This window comes from Peromyscus maniculatus, chromosome X (genome assembly GCF_049852395.1).
Source record: "Peromyscus maniculatus bairdii isolate BWxNUB_F1_BW_parent chromosome X, HU_Pman_BW_mat_3.1, whole genome shotgun sequence".
Classification (NCBI taxonomy): domain Eukaryota; kingdom Metazoa; phylum Chordata; class Mammalia; order Rodentia; family Cricetidae; genus Peromyscus; species Peromyscus maniculatus.
Genome location: NC_134875.1, coordinates 24,846,896 through 24,869,876, shown reverse-complemented (window position 1 = coordinate 24,869,876; position 22,981 = coordinate 24,846,896). Strand labels below are relative to the sequence as shown.

Sequence of the window (22,981 nt, the reverse complement as noted above, 5' to 3'; positions counted from 1 at the left end):
AAAAATCAAGCTACAGATACAGGTTTCATCCACCCTTTCTTTCGGTTCTCTCCCTAACCCCCAATTTAGTTCACATTTCTCTGTTCCTACCTATCTAAGCCTTTTCAATCACCAAAGTCTGACACTCTGTTTCCTAGAAATTTCCATCCCCACCTGACTTAATGTACCCTCCTAAAGGCCCCCTTTTGGCTTCCACAGAGTGGAACCTTGACTAGGCATCAAAAAAAATGAATAATTGAACAGGAAATGCAATCAAAATAAGTATTTCAAAGATTTCAAAAAACTGACAAGTTTAAATGTTACCAAAAATGTAAAATTCCATAATGCTCATTAATAACCAAAGAAGTTGTAATTAATGCTATGGAATACAATTTCCAATAAGCTACTTTGACAAATTTGTCATATAGAAGTAATTCTAACACTAAGTACTGATGATTATGTGGAAAATATTATTTGATTTTTTTATGAATTTAGTTAGTCCAAATTAATTTTGAATAATTTGGAATTACATCATGAAACTAAAATGTTTACTTTCCTATGATGACATGATCTAGGTGCTTTCACTAGAGAAAAATTTCATATTTGTATACTGAGATGAGTGTACGACTATCCATCCCACTGCAATAGAAACATGGAATTAATCAATGCTTTTCCAACAAAATTTTGTTTTCCAACAAATGAATAATGCATTTTAATGTATTATGGAAAACATTACATTGAGAAAGCAAACAAAACTATATAGTTAGTATGATTATTTCTGTAGCATAAAATCTTGAGCAGGAATATCTACCCACAGGGGATATTAATACATTACTTCAATTTATATACATTTTCAAGCAGACAAATTTCTTTATTAGAGTGTTGTTTAGTGTCATATGCATACATGAAATTGGAAAATCAGGAAAAATTGGCACTTTTTTTCTAGAGAGTGATTATAATAGGTTGATGGAGTCTGGTGGACTTTACTCGTAGTATATTAAAGGTGCTTTGAGTGGAGTTTCTGAAAAACAGAGCCCTGAACATGTCGGTTTTCTGTACTGAAAATTTGTCTTAGGAGAAGGGGTATCTGGGGAACAGGACAGCCAAGAGTTAAAAGGTGCATTCAGCTTTCAAGTAGACAGCAAATTCAGCATGATTGCACAAGGAAGCTGTAAAGCAAGTATTGAACCAAATATTTGATTTCACCTTAGAGTAAGTGTTCTGATATTTGGTTTCCACATCTTTTTGTCATTGAGAAAAGTCAGCCACTTATGAGTATGTAATACAGTCTCAACAGGTGAAGAAGCTTTCCCTTGGATCAGCAAGAAAACAGGGGGAGGGGACGGCATGGCAATTTATTATTAACGTGTAGATGAAGGATGTGCACCACCTGATAAAGGTACCTTGCTGGAATACTCATTTCCCAAAATAGTTTCATTCCATTTAGGTACATCTTTAGGATGTTAGTTTGTCATAGCAAATAAGAATTTTTTTTTTCAAAATGAGGCTACAGAGGCAAACTATAGCATTCAGTGCTTCAAGTCATTTGTCCAAGAGTTATAATGTCTTATCTTTCCTTCACATCACTGGACATTTCCTTCCCCTATTAGCGATTTTACTATTCTCAGTTACCTTCTTGATGGTTTGATAATTATTAGTTTATGGTTGAACATAAAATATAGATCAAAGGCCCTGGATGAGAACCTACTATTATTATTCAGCTGAGGGGATCTAGTATTAAGATAACTCCTGAAGATTGATCATTATATTATATATGAAAGCATCTCTCAAGTTTCATCATAAGATTACTTTCGCATCAGATCGCATTATAATCCTGTTATTTGAAGCAAAATAGACATAATTGTTATGTAAGGTAAAATAAAAAAACTTAATTTTACACATTGGCTTTAATATGTAAATATTTTGGAGGTATTTATGTAGCCACTTAATAGTGTGACTTCTTACGACTTTTTCAGATATCCTTACTGTTACTTTACCCTCCTTTTGTATTTATGTCCCTCCCTGCCTCCGCCTATTCCGTGTCCTCCTTCCCATCACAGTTAACCTGATATTGACCTTTCTATTGCTCTCTCACCACTACCCTGCAATGGTCCTTTTATCTCACTGGTTTCTTCTTTTCAAAAAATTAAGTTGGCTTGTCCTGTTTCAAGTAACATAATCAAGTTATTCCATCAAAGACAGTCTCAGATTAATCTTGATTTAGGCAATATCTCATAGGTGTGCCGAGTGCCTTGCCTCCTAAGTGTTGATTAATTAATACTGTCCATCATACTAGGTATTATAAAGTATGCCTTATGTGCACATTTTAGTTAATTTTCAGAACAATTCTATGGAGTATGGACAGTATTTCTATTGTATAAAAAATATATGGATATCCAGTCTCTGTGATTGCCCAAAGACACAGAAATAGTCATGTAAATGAATCTCATCAAAATAAACATTTCAGAATATTTCCCTAACTTTGAATAACTGAAAATTCTCATCTTTCCAATAATTACCTTGTTCAAGTTAATTATTTGAGAATTAAAATTTTATGTCATTAAGTATTTATCACAGTACCCAAAATGTAATAACAATGTTAAAACATGTGAACTATAATGAAAGTACTTTCATACTGGAAATTTCTTGCACATCTTGATGAGGCAAGAAAACCAGATTATTTTGCTTTTGATATATTTTAGTATTAAAAATAAACCCTTCATTTATTTCTCTCATTGCATTATAATTTTTGAATGAGACATGAAATTTGAAAACATACCATAAGACACTTGTGCTTGCCAGAGTTACATGAATATACTTCATATTTGTTCTGAAATTTATTCATAAAGATAAATATCTTGTCATTCTCAGGGGGATACATGATAATTTATAGAAATTATTCCGGATTTAATTGACTCCTGCGGCCTCTGTTAACCATATGGATGTCCATGATTGGCACTACAATGTTATTCCTACTCCTTCTGGAAGCAATGTTGATGCTCATGATCTTCTAACCACTGGACACCATGGTGACTTCCATGTTTTCTCCTACAACTAGGGACCGTGGTAAGGTAAGTGTTCCTTGTTTGCTAATGTGTAGAATGTTATTTTACAAGATGTAACCAACGATTGGTAACTTAAGTTGATATGCATAATTCATGCTGCCAATGGTCCCCAGGCTGATATCATTGCTCCCTGCTGCCTCTGTTAACCCTGCTGATGTCTATGAAAGCAACTCCAATGCATTTCTATTGGTTCTGTAAGCCGTGTTGGTGCATGTGTTCCTTGTTACTAAGGGATAACATTTTGATTGCCATGATATCTCTGGCCCCTTATGACCATATTAATGAAAGTGCTCTGTGCCTCCAACATAAAGAATGTAAAAAGAATGTACATTTCCAAGAACTGAAATACCAACTGAAAGGACATTGATATCCGGAATACTTGCTGTCTCCTCCAAACAAATTGAATTCATCTATCCCTGCTCCATCTTTTAAACATGTGGATGTCCATGAGCAGACATAACATGCTATTTTGGAAGTCATGTTGAGGAGGATTCTTTCTTGCCCATGGATCTGATGTTCATGTATATCACTGCCCTGTCAACTGAGACCATGTAGCTGCTACAAGTGTTCTGTGTTGCCAACACGAAGCATGTTAATTTTTTGATAACAACTACCAGCAAAACCATGTTGCTATCAATTATACATGATGGTGCCTGACACCATGTGGATTTAATTGATCTCTGCTAACTGTTAATCATATGGATTTTCATGATTGGTACTATAATAGTATTCATACTACTTTTGGAAGCAATGTTTCTGCTCATGATCTTTTAAACCACCAGATAACATGTTGATTGTCATGATCTCTCCTGCTACTAGTGATCATGTTAATGTAAGCGTTCCTTGTTGCCAATGAATAGAATGGCAATTTCCAAGATGTAACCAACTTTTGTAAACTAAATGGATATGCATAATTCATGCTGACATGTGCAGCCATGCTGATGTAATTGATCACTGCTGCCTTTCTTAACCCTATTGATGTCTATGAATGGACACAAATGGAACACTTTTGACTCTGTAAGCCATGACAATGCATGTGGTTTTGGTTCCGCGGGATAGTATCTTTATGGCCATGACCTCTCCATGCCCTGAGGACCATGTGAAGGTAAGCATTGTATGTTTCCAGCATGAAGAATATAAATTTCCAAAAACTGAAATACTATCTAAACTAAGTTGAAATCCAGAATGCATGCTGCCAACAACAGAATTGATGCCACTACCCTGCTGTGTCTGTGATACATGTGGATATCCATGAGTGGACACACAATGCAATTCCTACTATTTCTGGAAGCCAGGTTGATACCAGGATTCTTCCTTGCCCATGGATGTGATGTGGAGTTCTACGGTCATGCTACCTGAGACCATGTTGATACAAGATTTCTATCTTTCCAACTTGAATGTTATTTGCCCTGATCTCAATACCAAAGTAAACTATGTGGCTATTCTTTCTACATGACTGCCACCTGAATCCTTGAGGATTTAATTGATGTCTGCTGCTTCTATTACGCATATGGATGGCCATGATTGGAACTACAATGCTATTCATAACACTTTTGTTAGCAGTGTTGACGCACATGGTTTTTTTTTTGTTTTGTTTTGTTTTGTTTTGTTTTTCGAGACAGGGTTTCTCTGTGTAGCTTTGCGCCATTCCTGGAGCTCACTTGGTAGCCCAGGCTGGCCTCGAACTCACAGAGATCCACCTGCCTCTGCCTCCCGAGTGCTGGGATTAAAGGCATGTGCCACCAATGCCTGGCAATGCTCATGATTTTTTAAACCACAAGACATCATGTAGATTTATGTGACATCTCCTGTTACAAGTGATGATGTTAATGTAAGTGTTCCTTTTGGCAATGTGTAGAATGGTAATTTTGAATATTTAACAAGCATTGTTAACTACATAGATATCTGTAATTCATGCTGCCATCTCCAACCATGCTGATGTCATTGATCCCTGTTGCTGCTCTTAACCCTGTTGATGTCTATGAATTCACAAGCAATGAATTCCTGTTGTTTCTGTAAGCCATGTTAATACATGTAGTCTTTGTTACCATGGGATAACATCTTGATTGCCATGACCTCTCTGGCCCCTTGGGACCATATTGATGGAAGTGTTCTATGTTGACAACATAAAGAATGTAAATTTCCAAGAACTGAAACTAAGTTGATATACAGAATATTTACTATCACCTCCAAACAAATTGAATTCATTCATCCCTACTGCATCTGTTAAATATGTGGATGTCTATGAGCTGACATACCATGCAATTCCTGCTATTTCTGGAACCATGTTGATGCCAGGGTTCTTTCTTGCCCATGGATCTGATGGTGATGTCTATCTGTTCCGCTACCTGAGACTATGTTCTTTCTTTCCAACATGAAGAATGTTAATTTCCCTGATCTCAAATACCATAGTAAACTATGTGGCTATCCATTTGACATGCTGCCAACTAACAACCTGTGGATATAATACATCCCTGCTTCTGTTACCCATACGAATGTCCATGATTGGGAGCATAATGATAATAGAACTATTTCTGGAAGCAATGTTGATGCTACTTATCTTCTTACCACTGGGCAACATGTAGAATTCAATGATCAGTCACTACTTTAAGGTAAGTTTTTGTTGTTGCCCATGTGTAAAATGGAAATTTCCAAGATTTAATTAACTTTTGGTAACTAAGTTTATACACATAATTCATACTGCCACCTGTAGCCATGCTGATGTCATTGATCACTACTGACTTTGCAAACCCTATTGATATTAATGAATGAAGCTCCCATGCATTCCTATTGGTTCTGTAAGCCATGTTGGTGCATATGGTCCTTGTTACCAAGGTATAATACCTTGATGGCTATGAGTTCTTCATCCCGTTATCACCTTAATTATGTAAGTGTTCTGTGTTGCCAATTTGAAGAATGTAATTTCCAAGAATTGAAATACTATCAGAAACTGGGTTAATATCCTGAATACATTCTGCTACCTACAAACAAGTTGAAGTCTTTAATCTCAGCTGAGTCTCGTAAACATTTGCATATCCATGGTTGGAAGGGCAATGCTATTCCTACTTCTTCTGGAAGCAAGGTTGATGCTCATGATCTTCTTACCACTGGACAACAGTTTGAATTCCATGATCTCTCCTGATACAAGTGACAATATTAAGGTAAGTGTTTCTTTTTTGGTATTATATATAGAAAAGTATTTTCCAAGATTTAATGAACCTTTGTTAATGTAGCTGATATCTGTAATTCATGCTGCCACCTGCACCCATGCTGATGTCATTGACCAGTCCTGCCTCTGTTAACCTTGTAGATTTCTATGAAAGGGCCTGACAGGAATTCCTATTGTTTCTGTAAGCCATGTTGATTCATATGATCCTTGTTACCATGGGATAACATCTTGATTGCCATGACCTCTCTGGCCCCGTATGACCATACTAATGTAAGTATTCTGTGTTGCCAACATAAAGAATGTAAATTTACAAGAACAATAATACAACTGAAACTAAGTTCTTATCTGGAATACTTGCTGTCACCTCCAAACAAATTGAATACATTCATCACTGCTGAATCTGTAAAACATGAAGACGTCCATGAGCAGGCATACAATGTTATTCCTACTATTTCTAGAAGCCACATAATGCCAGGGTTCATTCTTGCTCATGGATCTAAAGTTGATGTCTTTCTGTCCTGCTACCTGAGACAATGTTGATGCAAGAGTTCTATATTTGCATCATGAAGATAGTTAATTTCCTAATCTCAACTACCGTAGTAAACTATGTTTCTATCCATTCTACGTGCTGCCAGCTGATAACTTGTGGATTTAATTGATCCCTGCTTGTTCTGTTACCCATATGGATGTCCATGATTGGAACCATAATAGTTTTCATACTACTTCTGGTAGCAGTGTTGATGCTCATGGACTTGTAAACCACCGGACACCATGTTGATTTCCATGATATCTGTTGCTACAGGTGATGATGTTAATGTAAGTGATCTTTGTTGACAATGTATAGAATGGTGATTTCCAAGATTTAACCAACTTTTGGTAACCAAGTTGATACACATTAATCGTGCTGCCACCTGCAGCCATACTGAGGTCATTGATCACTGATGCCTATGCAAACTGTGCTGATATTAATGAATGGAGCTCCCCTGCATTCCTATTGTTTCTTTAAGCCATGTTGATGCAGGTGGTTATTTATACCATGGGTTAACATCATGATTGCCATAAATTCTCCAGCCCCTTATGGCTATGTTAAGCCCCTTTTTGGCAATATGTAGAATGGTAATTTCCAAGATTTAGCAAGCATGGGTCACTAGGAAGATATCCATAATTCATGCTGCAACCTCCAACCATGCTGATGTCCTTGACAGCCGTTGCCAGGGTTAACCCTGTTGATGTCTATGAATGCCCCTCCAATGCATTCCTCTTGTTTCTGTAAGCAATGTTGATACATGAGGTCCTTGTTACCATGAGATAACATTTTGATTGCCATGACCTCCTTGGCCCCTTATGATCATATTGTTGGAAGTGTGTTCTGTGTTGCCAACATAAAGAATGTGAAATTTCAAGAATTGAAATACCAAACAAAACCGAGTTTCAATATTTGCTGTCACCACCAAACAAATTGAATTAATTTATCCCTGCTGCATCTGTTATATATACGTATGCCCATGAGCGGACATACGATGCAATTCCTACTATTTCTGGAAACCAGGTTGATGACAGCGTTCTTTCTTGCACATGGAATTTATTTTGATGTCTATCTGTCCTCCTACCTGACACCATGTTGGTACAAGAGTTCTGTATTTCCATCATGAAGGAAATTAATTTCTCTGATCTCAAATACCAAAGTAAACTGTGTGGCTATTCATTCTACATTCTGCCACCTGAAACCCTGTAGATATAATACATTCCTACTGCTTCTGTGAACCATGTGGATGTCCATGATTGGAGGCACAATGCCATTCTTATTACTTCTGGAAGCAATGTTGATGCTAAAAACCTTCTACCCCTTGGCACCATGTTTTTTTCTATGATTTCTCCTGCTACAAGTCACCACCTTAAGATAAGTGTTTGTGGTTGTCAGTGTAAAGAATGGTAGTTTCCAAGATTTAATTAACTTTTGGTAGCTAAGTTGATATACATAATTCATACTGCCACCTGCAGCCAACCTGACGTCATTGGTCACTGCTGCCTTTGCAATCCAGGTTGATATTAGTGAATAGAGCTCCCATGCATTCCTATTCGTTCTGGAAGCCATGTTGATGCAAGTGGTCCTTGTTACCATGGGATAACACTTTGATGACTTTGATTTCTCCATCCCCTTATGACCTTATTAATGTAAGTATTCTGTATTGCCAATATGAAGAATGTAATTTTCAAGAATTGAAATACCAACAGAAACTATGATAATAACCAAAAGACATGCTGCTACCTCCAAATAAGTTGAGGTCTTTAAATCCAGCTGAGTATTTTAAATATGTGCTTGGCCATGATTGGCACTACAATGCTATTCCTACTCCTTCTGGAAGCAATGTTGATGTTCATGTTCTTCTTACCACTGGACACCATGGTGACTTACATGATCGTTCCGGCAACAAGTGACAATATTAAGGTAAGTGTTCCTTTTTGGCAATATATAGAATGGTAATTCCCAAGATTTAATGAACCTTTGTTAACTTAGTTAATATCTGTAAGTCATGCTGCCACCTGCACCCATGCTGATGTCATTGACTGCTGCTGCCTCTGTTAACCCTGTTGATGTCTATGAAAGGAACTGCCATGCATTCCAATTCATTCTGTAAGCCATGATGATTCATGTGGTCCTTGTTACCATGAGATGACATCTTTATTGCCATGATCTCTCTGGCCCCTTATGACCATATTAATGTAAATGTTCTGTGTTGGCAACAAAAAGAATGTAAATTTTCAAGAACAAAAATACCAACTGAAACTAGTTGATATCCAGAATACTTGCTGTCACCTCCAAAAAAATTGAATTCATTCATCCCTGCTACATCTGTTGGACATGCGGATGTCCATGAGCAGATATATCATGCTATTTCTACTATTTCCGGGAGTCACATTGATGCCAGTGTTCTTCTTGCCCATGGATCTGATGTTGATGTCTATCTGTCCTACTTCCTGAGGCCATGTTCATGCAAGAGATCTGTCTTTTCAACAAGAAGAATGTTAATTTCCCTGATCTCTACTACCATAGTAAACTATGTGGCTATCCATTCAACATTCTACAACCTGAAAACTTGTGGATTTAATGGATTCCTGCTGCTTTTGTTACCCATATAGTTGTCCATGATTGCAAATATAATTCTTTTCTTACTACTTCTACTAGCAGTGTTGATGCTCATGGTCTTCTAAACCACTGGACACCATGTTGATATCCATTATCTCTGTTTCTACAGGTGATTATGTTAATGTAGACTTTACTTGTTGCAAATGTATAGAATGGTAATTTCCATGATTTAAAGAACTTTTGATAAATGAGTTGGTACACATAATTCATACTAGTACCTGCAGCCATGCTGATGTCATTGATCACTGATGCCTTTGCAAACCCTGCTGATATTAAAGAATGGCGCTCCCCTGCATTTCTATTGTTTCTGTAAGCCATGTTGTTGCAGGTGTTCCTTTATATCATGTATTAACATAATGATTGCCATAAATTCTCCAGCCCATTATGGCCATATTTAGACAAGAGTTTCTTTTTGGCAATGTGTAGAATGACAATTTCCAAGATTTAACATGCATTTATAACTAAGCAGAAATCCATAATATATCATGCCATTATAAACATGCTGATGTCATTGATCTCTGTTGCAACTTTTTACCCTGTTGATATCTATGAATGCACCTCCAATGCATTCCTATTGTTTCTGTGAGCCATGTTCATGAATGTAGTCCTTGTTACCATGAGATAATATTTTGATTGCCATGACCTCTCTGGCCCTTCATGTTCATATTGATGGAAGCGTCCTGTGTTGCCAACACAGAGAATGTAAATTTCCAAAAATTCAAATACCAAATGAAACTATGTTGTTATCCAGAATATTTTCTGTCACCTCCAAACAATTTGAATTCATTCATCCCTGCTCCATCTCTTAAACATGTGGATGTCCATGAGCAGACATACAATGCTATTTCTACTATTTCTGGAAGCCACAATGATGCAAGGATTCTTTCTTGCCCATGGATCTGATATTGATGTCTATCTGTCCTCCTACTGGAAATCATGTTGGTGGTATATCCATCATGAAGAAAGTTAATTTCTCTCATCTCAACTACCAAAGTAAACTGTGTGGTTATTCATTCTATATTTTACCACCTGAAATACTGTGGATATAATACATCCCTATTGCTTCTGTTAACTATGTGGATGCCCATGATTGGAGGCACAATACCATTCCTACTACTCCAGAAGCAATGTTGATGCTCATTATCTTCTTACCACTGGGTACCATATTCTTTTCTATGATCTCTCCTGCTACAATTCACCACATTAAGGTAAGTGTTTGTTGTTGCCAATGTATAGTATCATGATTTCCAAGATTTAACCAGCTTTTGATTCACATTATTCATGCTGCCAACTGCCACCATGCTGATGTCATTGATCACTGCTGCAATTGCAAACCTTGTTGATATTAATGAATGGAGCTCCCATGCATTCCTATTAGTTCTGTAAGCCATGTCGCTGCATGTGGTCATTTTTACCATGGGATAACAGCTTGATTGCTATGAATTCTCCATCCCCTTAACACCTTATTTATGTAAGAGTTCGGTGTTGCCAAAATGAATAATGTAATTTTCAAAATTCGAAATGCTAACAGAAACTGGGATAATATCTTGAAAACATGATGCTACCTCCAAACAATTTGAGTACATTAATTCTAGCTGAGTCTATTATAAATGTGCATGTATATGATTGGAACTACAATGTTATCTATTCCTATGCTTCTTGGAAGCAATGTTGATGCTCATGATATTCTTACCACTGGACACCATGCTGACTTCCCTGATTTCTCCTGCTTCAAGTGACCATGTTAAGGTAAGTGTACCTTTTTGGCAATTTAGAGAATGGTAATTACAGAGATTTAATGAACCTTTGGTGACGCAGCTGATACCTGTAATTCATGCTGCCACCTGCACCCATGATGATGTCATTGACTCCTGCTGCCTCTGTTAACCTTGTTGATGTCTATGAAAGGACCTGATTAGAATTCCTAATTTTTCGCTAAGCCATGGTGATGCATTTGTTCCTTGTTACCATGTCATAACATCTTGATTGCCATGACTTCTCTGGACACTTTTGATCATATTGATGTATATGTTCTGTGTTGCCAACATAAAGAATGTAAATTTCCAAGAACAAAAATACCAACAGAAACTAAGTTGACATTTGGAATAACTGTCACATCTAACCAAGATGAATTCATTTATCCCTTTCGCATCTGTTAAACATGCAGATGTCCATGAGAAGACATACCATGCTATTCCTACTATTTCTGGAAGCTATGTTGATGCCAGGATTCTTTCTTGCCCATGGATCTGATATTGATGTCCATATGTCCTCCTACCTGAGGCCATGTTGATGCAAGTGTTCTGTCTTTTCAACAAAAAAGAATGTTAATGTCCCTTGTTTCAACTCCTATATTATACTATGTGGCTATCCATTCAACATTCTACCACCTGAAACCTTTTGGATTTAATTGATCCCTGCTACTTCCATTGCCCATATGGATGTCCATGATTGGAACGATAATGCTTTTCCTACTACATCTGGTAGCAGTGTTGATGTTCAATGTCCTGTAAACCACTGGACACCATGTCAATTTTCGTGATATCTGTTGCTACAGGTGATGATGTTAATGTAAGTGCTATTTGTTGCCAATGTATAGAATGAAAATTTCCAAGATTTAACCAAATTTTGTTAACTAGTTGATACACATAATTCATGCTGCCACCTGCAGTCATGCTGATGTCATTGATCATTGCTGCCTTTGCAAACTCCAGTGATATTAATGAATGGAGCTCCCCTGCATTCCTATTGGTTCTGTAAGCCTTGTTGATGCAGGTGGTCATTTATACCATGAGTTAGTATCTTGATTGCCATAAATTCTCAAGCCCCTTATGGCCATATTAAGCAAGGGTTTCTGTTTGGCAATGTGTAGAATGGTGGTCTTCAAGATTTAACAAGAATTGGCAACTAAGCAGATATCACTAATTCATGCTACCATCTCATACCATGCTGATATCATTGACACCCTTTGCCACTGTTAAAAATGTTGCTGTCTATGAATGCACCTCCAATGCATTCCTATTGGTTCTGTAAGCCATGTTGATGTGTGTGGTCATTATTACTGTGGGATAACACCTTGATTGCTTGAATTCTCCATCCCCTTATCACCATATTGATGGAAGTGTTCTGTGTTGCCCATATGAAGAATGTAATATCCCAGAATTGAAATACTAACAGAAACTAAGGTAATATTCTGAATACATGCTGCTAACTCCAAACAAGTTGAGGTCTTTAAACCCAGCTGAGTCTCTTAAACATATGCATGTCCATGATTGGAACTACAATGCTATTCCTACTCCTTCTGGAAGCAATGTTGATGCTCATGATCTTCTAACCACTGGACACCATGGTGACTTCCAAGATCTCTCCTGATATAAGTGACCGTATTAAGGTAAGTGTACTTTTATGGCAATATATACAATGATAATTTCTGGGTGATTTAATGAACTTTTGTTACCTAGGCTAATATCTGTATTTCATGCTGCCACTTGTACCCATGCTGACTGATGTCTTTGACTGCTGCTGCCTCTGTTAACCTTGTTGATGTCTATGAAAGGGCCTGAAAGGAATTCCTATCGTTTCTGTTAGCCATGTTGATGCATATGATTCTTGTTATCGAGGGATTGCATCTTGATTGCCATGACCTCTCTGGCCCTATATGACCATATTAATGTAAGTGTTTTGTATTGCCAACATAAAGAATGTAAATTCCGAAAAACAAAATTATCAACAGAAACTAAGTTGATATCCGGAATACTTGCTGTAACCTCCAGACAATTTGAATTCATTCATCCTTGCTGCATCTTTTAACCATGCGAATGTCTATGAGCAGATATATCATGCTATTCCTACTATTTCTGGAAGTCACATTGATGCAAGGGTTTTCTCTTGCCCATGGGTCTAATATTTATGTCTGTTTGTCCTACTACCTGAGAACATATTGATGCAAGAGATCTGTCTTTCCAACATGAAGAATGTTAATTTCCCTGATCTCAACTACCATAGTAAACTATGTGGCTATCCATTCTATGTCCTGCCACATGATACCTTGTGCATTTACTTGATCCCTGCTCCTTCCATTACCCATATGGATGACTATGATTGGAACTATAATGCTTTTCCTAATACTTCTGGTAGCAGTGTTGATGCTCTTGTTCTAATAAACCACCAGACTCCATGGTAATTTCCATGATTCAACCAAGTTTGGTACCTGAGTTGGTACACATAATTCATACTACCACCTGCAGCCATGCTGATGTCATTGATCACTGATGCCTTTGCAAACCCTGCTGATATTAATGAATGGAGCTCCCATGCATTCCTATTGTTTCTGTAAGCCATGTTGATGCAGGTCTTCCTTTATAACATGGGTTAACATCTTGATTGCCTAAATACTCTAGCCCATGATGGCCATATTAAGGCAAGGGTTCCTTTGTGGCAATGTGTAGAATGGTAATTTCCAAGATTTAACAAACATTCTTTACTAAGCAGATATCCATAATTCATGTTTCCATCTCCAACCATGCTTATGTCATTGATCCCTGTTGCCACTGTTAACCCTGTTGATGTCTATGAATGCACCTGCAGTGCATTACTGTTGGTTCTGTAAACCGTGTTGATGCATGTGTTCCTTGTTACCATGGGATAACATATTGATTGCCATGATCTCTCTGGCCCCTTATAACATTTTTGATGGAAGTGTTCTGTTTTGCTAAGAATTCAAATACCCACTGAAAGTAACTTGATATCTGGATGATTTGCTGTCACCTCCAAACAAATCGAATTCATTTATTCCAGCTGCATGTGTTAAACATGTAGATGTCCATGAGCAGACATACCATGTTAGTCCAACTATTTATGGAAGCCACATTGATGCCAGGGTTCTCTCTTGCTCATGGATCTGATGTTGATGTCTATCTGTCCTCCTACCTGACATCATGTTGGTGCAAGAGTTCTGTCTTTCCATCATGAAGAAAGTTAATTTTCTGATGTCAACTACCAAAGTAAACTGTGTGGCTATCCATTCTACATTTTCCACCTGAAACACTGTTAACCATGTGGATGACCATGATTGGAGGCACAATTCCATTTCTACTATTACAGAAGCAATATTGATGCTCATTATCTTGTTGCCACTGGGCAACATGTTGATTTCTATTATCTGTCCTCCTACAAGTCACCACCTTAAGGTAAGTGTTTGTTTTTGCCAATATATAGAATGGTAATTTCCAAGATTTAACTAACTTTTGGTAACTAAGTTGATACACATAATTCATACTGCCACCTGCAGCCATGCTGATGCCATTGATTATTGATGCCTTTGCAAACCCTGTTGATATTAATGAATGGATCTCTCATGTATTCCTATTGGTACTGTAAGCCATATTGATGCATGTGGTCCTTCTTACCATCGGATAACACCTTGATTGCTTTCAATTCTCCATCCCCTCACACTTTATTTTAGTAAGTGTTCTGTATAGGCAATATGAAGAATGTATGTATCATGAATTGAAATACTAACAGAAACTAAGTTAATATCCTGAATACATGCTGCTACCTCCAAGCAAGTTGAGGTCATTAAACCCAGCTGTGTCTCTTAAACATGCGCATGTCCATGATTGGAACTACAATGCTATTCCTACTCCTTCTGGAAGCAATGTTTTTGCTCATGATCTTCCTACCACTGGACCCCAGGTTGATTTCCATGATCTCTCCTCTTACAAATGACAATATTAAGGTAAGTGTCTGTAATTCATGCTGCCACATGCACCAATACTGATGTCATTTACAGTTGTTGCCTCTGTTAATCTTTTTGATTTCTATGAAAGGGCCTGACAGGAATTCCTATTGTTTGTGTAAGCCATGTTGACTCATATTGTCCTAGTTACTGTGGGATAACATCGTGATTGCCATGACCTCTCTGCCCCCTTGTGACCATATTCATGGAAGTGTTCTGTGTTGCCTGCATGAAGAATGTAAATTTCCAAGGACAAAAATAGCAACTGAAACTAATTTGATATCTGGAATACATGTTGTCACCTCCAAACAAATTAAATCATTCGCCAGGCGGTGGTGGCGCATGCCTTTAATCCCAGCACTCGGGAGGCAGAGGCAGGCGAATCTCTGTGAGTTCGAGGCCAGCCTGGACTGCCAAGTGAGTCCCAGGAAAGGCGCAAAGCTACACAGAGAAACCCTGTCTTGAAAAACCAAAAAAAAAAAAAACCAAAAAAACAAATTAAATCATTCATCCCTGCTGCATCTCTTAATCATACATATGTCCATGAGCAGATATACCATAATATTACTACTATTTCTGGAATCCATGTTGATGCCAGGGTTCTTTCTTGCCCATGGATCTGATGTTTATGTCTATCTGTCCTCCTACCTGATATCATGTTGATGCAAGAGTTCTGTCTTTCCAACATGAAGACTGTTAATTTCCCTGAACTCAACTACCATAGTAAACTATGTGGCTATCCATTCAACATGCTACCACCTGAAACCTTGTGGATTTTATTGATTCATGCTGCTTTTGATACCCATATACATGTCCTTGATTGGAACTATAATGCATTTTCTAATACTTCTGGTATCAGATTGATGCTCATGGTCTTGTTAACCACTGGATATCATGTGGATTTCCATGATCTCTGTTTCTACAGGTGATGATGCTAATATAAGTGTTCCTTGTTGCCAATGTATAGAATGGTAATTTCCAAGATTTAACCAACTTTAGGTAACTAAGTTATTCATGCTGCCACCTGCAGCCATGCTGATGTCATTGATCTCTACTGCTTTTGCAAACCCTGCTGATATTAATGAATGGAGCTCCCCTGCAATCCCATTGGTTTTATAAGCCATGTTGATGCAGGTGGTCCTTTATGCCATGGGTTAACATCATCTTTGCCATAAATTCACCAGCCCTTATGGCCATATTATGGCAAGTGTTCCTTTTTGACATTATGTAAAATGGTAATTTCCAAGATTTAACAAGCATCAGTAACTAAGCAGATATCCCTAATTCATGCTGCAACCTACAAACATGTGGATGTCATTGGTCCCTGTTGCCAATATTAACCCTTTTGTTGTCTATGAATGTACCTCCAATGCATTCCTATTGGTTCTGTTGATGCATGTGGTCCTTATTACCATGGGATAACACCTCCATTGCTTTCAATTCTCCATCCCCTTATCACCTTATTTGTGTAAGTATTCTGTGTTGCACATATAATAAATGTAATTTCCAAGAATTGATCTACTAACAGAAAGTAAGTTAATATCCTGAATACATGATGTTACCTCTAAACAAGTTGAGGTCTTTAAACCCAGCTGAGTCTCTTAAATATGTGCATATCCATGGTTGGAAGGGCAATGCTATTCCTATTCCTTCCGGAAGCAATGTTGATGCTCATGATCTTACCACTGGGCACCAGGTGGATTTCCATGATCTCTTCTGCTATAAGTCATCTAGTAAGGTAATTGTACCTTTTTGGCAATATATAGACTAGTAATTCCCCAGATTTAATGAACCTGTTAACTTAGCTGATATTTGTATTTCATGCTGCCACCTGCACCCATGCTGATGTCATTGACTCCTGCTGCCTCTGTTAACCTTGATAATGTTTATGAAACTACCTGTCTTACATTGCTATTGTTTTGTAAGCCATGTTGATGCATGTGGTCCCTGTTAACATGGGATAACATCTTGATTGCCATTACCTCTCTGGCTCGTTATGACCATATTAATGTAAATGTTCTGTGTTGCCATCATAAAGAATGTAAATTTCTAAGAACAAAAATATCAACTGAAACTAAGTTGATATCTGGAATACTTGCTGTCACTTCCAAACAATTTGAATTAATTCATCCCTACTGCTTCCTTTAGACATTAATGTCTGTGAGTAGACATATCATGCTTTTCCTACTATTTCTAGAAGCATGTTGATGCCAGGGTTCTTTTCTTGGCCATGGATCTGATGTTGATGTCCATCAGTCCGGTACATTGGACTAGGTTCTGTCTTTCCATGATGTAGAAAGTTAATTTCCCTGCTTCCATTTACCAAAGTAAACTATGTGGCTATACTTTCAACATGATGATACCTGAAACCTTGTGGATTTTATTGATCCCTGCTACTTCTTTTACCCATATGGATGTCCATTTTTAGAACTATAATACTTTACCTACTTCTTCTGGTAGCAGTGTTGAGGGTCATGCTTTTGTAAACAACTTGACACCATGTTGGTTTCCATGATCTCTCCTGATACAGGTAATTATGTTAATATAGTGTTCCTTATTGCCAATGTATAGAATGGTAATTTCCAAGATTTAACCAACTTTTGGTAACTAGTTGATCACATTATTCATGCTGTCACCTGCAGCCATGGTGATGTTATTGATCACCGATGCCTTTGCAAACCCTGTTTATATTAATGAATGGAGATCCCCTGTATTCCTATTGGTTTTGTAATCCACGTTGGTGCAGGTGGACTTTTTTATAATCATGGGCTAACATCTTGATTGTCATAAATTATCTAGTCCCTTATGACCATATAAAGGCAAGTGTTCCTTTCTGGCAATGTGTAGAATGGTAATTTCCAAGATATATCAAGCATTGGTAAATAAACAAATATCCATATTTCATGCTGCCACATCCTACCATGCTGATCTCATTGATCCCTTTTGCTACTGGTAACCCTGTTGATTTCTATGCATGTACCTGTAATGCATTTGTTGTTTCTGTAAGCCATGTTGAAACATGTCCTTATTACCATGGGATAACACCTTGATTGCTTCCAATTCTCCATCACCTTATCACCTTATTTATGTAAGTGTTTCTTTACCCATATGAAGAATATAATTTGCAAGAATTGATATACTAACAGAAACTAAGTTAATATCCTGAATACATGCTGCTACCTCCAAACAAGTTGAGGTCTTTAATCTCAGCCTAGTCTCTTAAATATGTTGACGACCATGATTGGAACTATAATGCTATTCCTACTCCTTCTGGAAGCAATGTTGATGCTCACAATCTTCCTACCACTGTGATCTTTCCTCCTACAAGTTACCATGCTAATGTAAGTGTTCTTTTTTGACAACATATTGAATGGTAATTGCTAAAATTTAATGAACCTTTGGTAACTTAGCTGGTGTCTCTAATTCATGTTTACATGTGCACTCATGCTGATGTCATTGAACCATGCTGCCTCTGTTTACCTTGTTCATGTCTAGGAAAGGACCTGCCGGGCATTCCTTTGGTTCTGTATGTGATGTTGATGCATGTGGTCCTTCTTTTAATGGGATAACATCTTGATTGCCATGACCTCTCTGGCCTCTTATGGCCATATTAAGCTAAGTGTACATTTTGCCAACATGAGGAATGTAAATTTTCATGATCTGAAACACCAACTGAAGGTAAGTTGATATCCGGAATACTTGCTGAATTCATTTATCCCTGCTGCATCTGGTAAACATGTGGATGTACAGGATCCATTGTCTTATGGAATTTCTGGCATTACTAGAAACCATGTGGATGCCTGTGGACCTTCTTGCCAGTATATTCCATGTAGATTTCCTTGAAATCTTGCCACCTGTGTCAATGTTCATGTTAAGTGTTCTGTCCTCTCAATGTGAAGAACATTAATTTCCAAGAATTTAACCACCAACTGAAACTATGTTGATATACAGAATACATGGTGCCACCTCCAAACATGTTGAAGTCATTGATCCCTTCTGCCTCTGATGGACATATTGGTGTTTATGATTCTAATTATGATATTCCTAGTACATTTGAAATCCATGATGATGCCCATCATATTTGTACCAGTGGATACCATATTGTGTTTTGTGATTTCTCCTGCTGTCTTTACCTTGTTAAATTAAATGTTCTCTCACCAACATGAAGAATATTAAGTTCCAAGATTTAGGAATTGAAATGTTAAGTTCCAAGATTTCGCTAATCTTGGAAACTAATTTTATATCCATAATTCTTGGTGTCATCTGAATCTGTGATCATTTTATTGATCCCTCTTGTCTCTGTAAACCATGTTGATGCCTATGATCAGAACTTCCATGCTATTCTTATTCCTTCTGGAAGCCATGTTGATTCCCCTGCTCCTTGTTACCTCTGGATAACGTCTTGATATTGGTGACCTATGTGGCCAATTATGACCATATTAAGATAAATTTTCTGTTATTCCAACATGAACAAAGTAAATTTCCAAGAATTCAACTACCATCTAAGTTAATATCCATGATTCTTGCTGCTGTCTATAAACATGTTGATGACATTGTTTCCTGCTCCCTCTTAAAGGTTTTGATGTCCATGATCAGACATTCCATGGTATTTCTACTATTTCTGGGAGGCATGTTAATGCCTGTAGTTCTTCTTGCTGCTCAATATGAAGTTTATATCTATTTTTCCTGCCATTGTTTTGTGAATGAGAAAAATGTTAATTTTCAAGATTTAATGTGCAGTCTGAAAATAAGTTGATATCTATGATTCATGCTGCCACCTGCAACCATGTTGATGTCATTGATCCAACTCTGTTAATCAAATTGATGTCTAACATAGGCCATCATGCTATTCCTGCTTCTTCTGGAAGCCATGTACATGCCCGTGGTCCTTCTTAACCACTACATACATTGTTGATGTCCAATAACTCTCCTGCCCCTTGTGACTGTAATAAATTATTGTTCTGTGTTACCAACATGCAGAATGTTAATTTGCAAGATTAAACACACTATTAAAATGTAAGATGAAATCCATAATTCATGATGCCACCTGAACCATGTTGATGCCATTGATCCCATGTGCCTCTGTTAACCAAAGTGATGTCCATTATTGAATGAGCTACCATGCTCTTCCTACTATTTCTGGAAGCCTTGTTGATGCTTGTGGTCTTTCTTACTGTAGATATGATATTGATGTCCATATCCATGGAGATATTCTGCTACCTGAGACCCTACTGATGCAAGTGTTCTGTGCTGCCAACGTGAAGAATGTTAATTGCCATGATCTCAGCTACCATCTGAAAGTGGTGATATTTACATTCTACCACCTGCAACCTTGGTGATGACATTGATACCTGCTGTTCTCTTTATCATGTTCATGAGCTTTCCTATGCTATTCCTATTGGTTTGAAGTCCATGTTGATGCCTTATGTCACGTTTTGCTCCTGGATAAGGTGTTGATGTTGATGTCCATGTTCTGTCCTGCCACCTGAGACCAAACTGAGGTAAGTATTCTGTGCTGCCCATATGAATAATGTTGATTTTCTTGATCCCACATGCCATCCAGAACTAATTTAATACTCCTGATGCATGCCACTGCAGGAAATCATGTTGATGTCACTGTTCTTTGGTGAATCTTCTAATTATGTTGACGATCATCATCCAACCTACTGTCCAAACTTTGTTGATGTTACTGATCTATGTTGTAGCTGTCAACCATGTTGAAGTTACTGAACTTTGCTACCACCTGTAACCATATTGATGTCTGCAGTGTACAGTGTCATCGGAAACAGTGTTGAAGTCATTTTTCCATACTGCTACCTTAGACCCAGTTCAAGTAAGTTTCCTGTTTCCCTCATGTGTACAATATTGATTTCTATGATCTGTCTGCCACCTGAAACTAAGTTGAATCCATGATCTATACTGATACAGGCAACCATGTTGATGTGAGTGATTCTTGCTGCCTCTCTTAACCTTGCTGATGACCATGATTCGACCTGTCATCTGAAACTTAGTTGATGTCACTGATCTTTACTGTTGCTGTCAATCATGTTGATGCTACTGAAACTTGCTTCCACTTGTAACCATACTGCTGTCTCTAGTCTGTTATAATCTGTGACAATTCTGAAATCAATGGTATATACTACCACCTGAGACCCACTTCAGGTAAGTGTCCTGTGTTGGTACTGTATACAATGTTGATTTCTGTGATTTGTCTGCCACCTGAAACTAAGTTGATGTTTATGATCTGCCACAGGAAACCAACCATGTTGATGTCACTGATCTTTGTTCCCTTTTTTGACCTTGTGGATGTCCACTATCTGACTTAACATCTGAAATTATGTTGATGTCACTCATTCATGCTGCCACTGATAACCATGTTTATGGCCATAGTCTTTGTTGGAATCTTAGAACTTGTGAATGTCCATTGTCCATGTTGCCACCTGAGTCCATGATGATGACCATGATGACTTTAGTCTGTGCTGCTGTCAGCCATAATGTCGCTGCCTCTGATTGGTGCTGCTACTGGGGACTAGGTCAATATGAATGATCTGAGCTGCCAACAGAAAATTTTTTGACATCATTAAGCCATCCTTGGGCTGGAGACCATGTTGAAATCTTTGTCCTTGATGCCACCAAATACTATGTTTATGTTCATGCTCTGGGTTGCATGCTGAAGACCAGTTGGATATCCATGACCCAGCTGCTGATGAAGACTGTGTCAATGTCTGTGGTCAGTACTGCCACAAGAAGACATCCTGATAGTGATCTGTGATGCCTCCCTCAAACATGTTATGTTGGTGATCTGTGTTGATGTCCTGAACCAGATGGATGACAGTTATCCAAGCTGTCACCAGAAATCTTGCAGACCATGATCTGTGCTGCTCCTGGAAACCCTGTAGAAGTCTATGATTCATTCTGCTCCTGGAAACCATGTGGAAGGCCTTGATCTGTACTGCCACTGACTTCTAAGGGCAAGGAACTTCTTTTTCAGTAGTACCAATGACCATAGAATCATAACTGAAATTCATATGGACATTGAAGGCTTCTGTGCCACCATCCCTCCAAAAAAGAAAATCTAGACAGGATCTTATTGGAGAGTTTTTGAAAGTTGTACTAAAAATACTTAACTGTAGCTCTTCACAGTTGATGGCTTCAGGCAGGGGTTGGAAAAGAACTCCTTTTTAAAGGGCTGGCTACTGCAAGTTTGACCATGCTCCAATGAGTATAAGGAGAACACCAATTGGACTTGTTATATTGCATTTTTTTCTATTCTGAGGGAGGATGCCACAAGGTTGAGAGGGTCGACCTGGGAGGAACGGGAATCAATTGTGATTGAGGTATGTTGTATGACATTCTCAAATGATTAATAAAATATTAAGTTGGGAAAATAAAAAAGTGTGAAATATTATGTATTTTAAATTTGGCATACAACTGATTGCTTATTTTAACTATATGACTTGAACAACAGCCTAATTATCTTAGCCATTGTTCTGGTGTGTAGATGTAACCAATCGTCTTATTAAAATAAGAAACACAGAGCCAATGTAAAAGAGAAAGCTGAGAGGTCAGAGCTCAGAGATAAAATCTTACCTCCTGCAGTGCTCCTAGCTTCCCCGAGAGATCTTCTTCCTTTTTGTCTGTCTTTAAATATTCTTTCTGTTCTGCCTTCTCATTGGTTATAAACCCAAACACGTGACTGCCTCGTCACTGCCTGTAAGTACCGCCCTCCAGGTCTTAAACGCATATGTCTCCAATACTGGCTGTATCCCTGAACACACAGAAATCAACCTAGCTCTTCTAACCACCACGCTCTTGCTATGGCTCTAATAGCTCTGACCCCAGGGCAACTTTATTTATTAACATAAAATTAAAATCACATTTCA

General features: G+C 37.8%; 1 long non-coding RNA gene across 5 annotated transcripts; it reads left to right on the top strand.

Annotated features, from left to right (window-relative positions):
* The first annotated feature begins 4,794 nt into the window (after positions 1–4,794).
* On the top strand, positions 4,795–22,493 carry LOC121825599 (uncharacterized). 5 transcript variants are annotated; one of them, XR_013048223.1, is made up of 7 exons: positions 4,799–14,550; positions 14,826–15,098; positions 18,594–18,776; positions 20,278–20,599; positions 20,697–20,931; positions 21,027–21,260; positions 21,352–22,493. It is a non-coding gene; the product is annotated as an uncharacterized LOC121825599 (long non-coding RNA). The 5 variants fall into 5 exon arrangements; XR_006067910.2 differs by having other exon boundaries at positions 4,801–15,098; XR_013048222.1 differs by having other exon boundaries at positions 4,801–18,439.
* Positions 22,494–22,981: the final 488 nt, after the last annotated feature.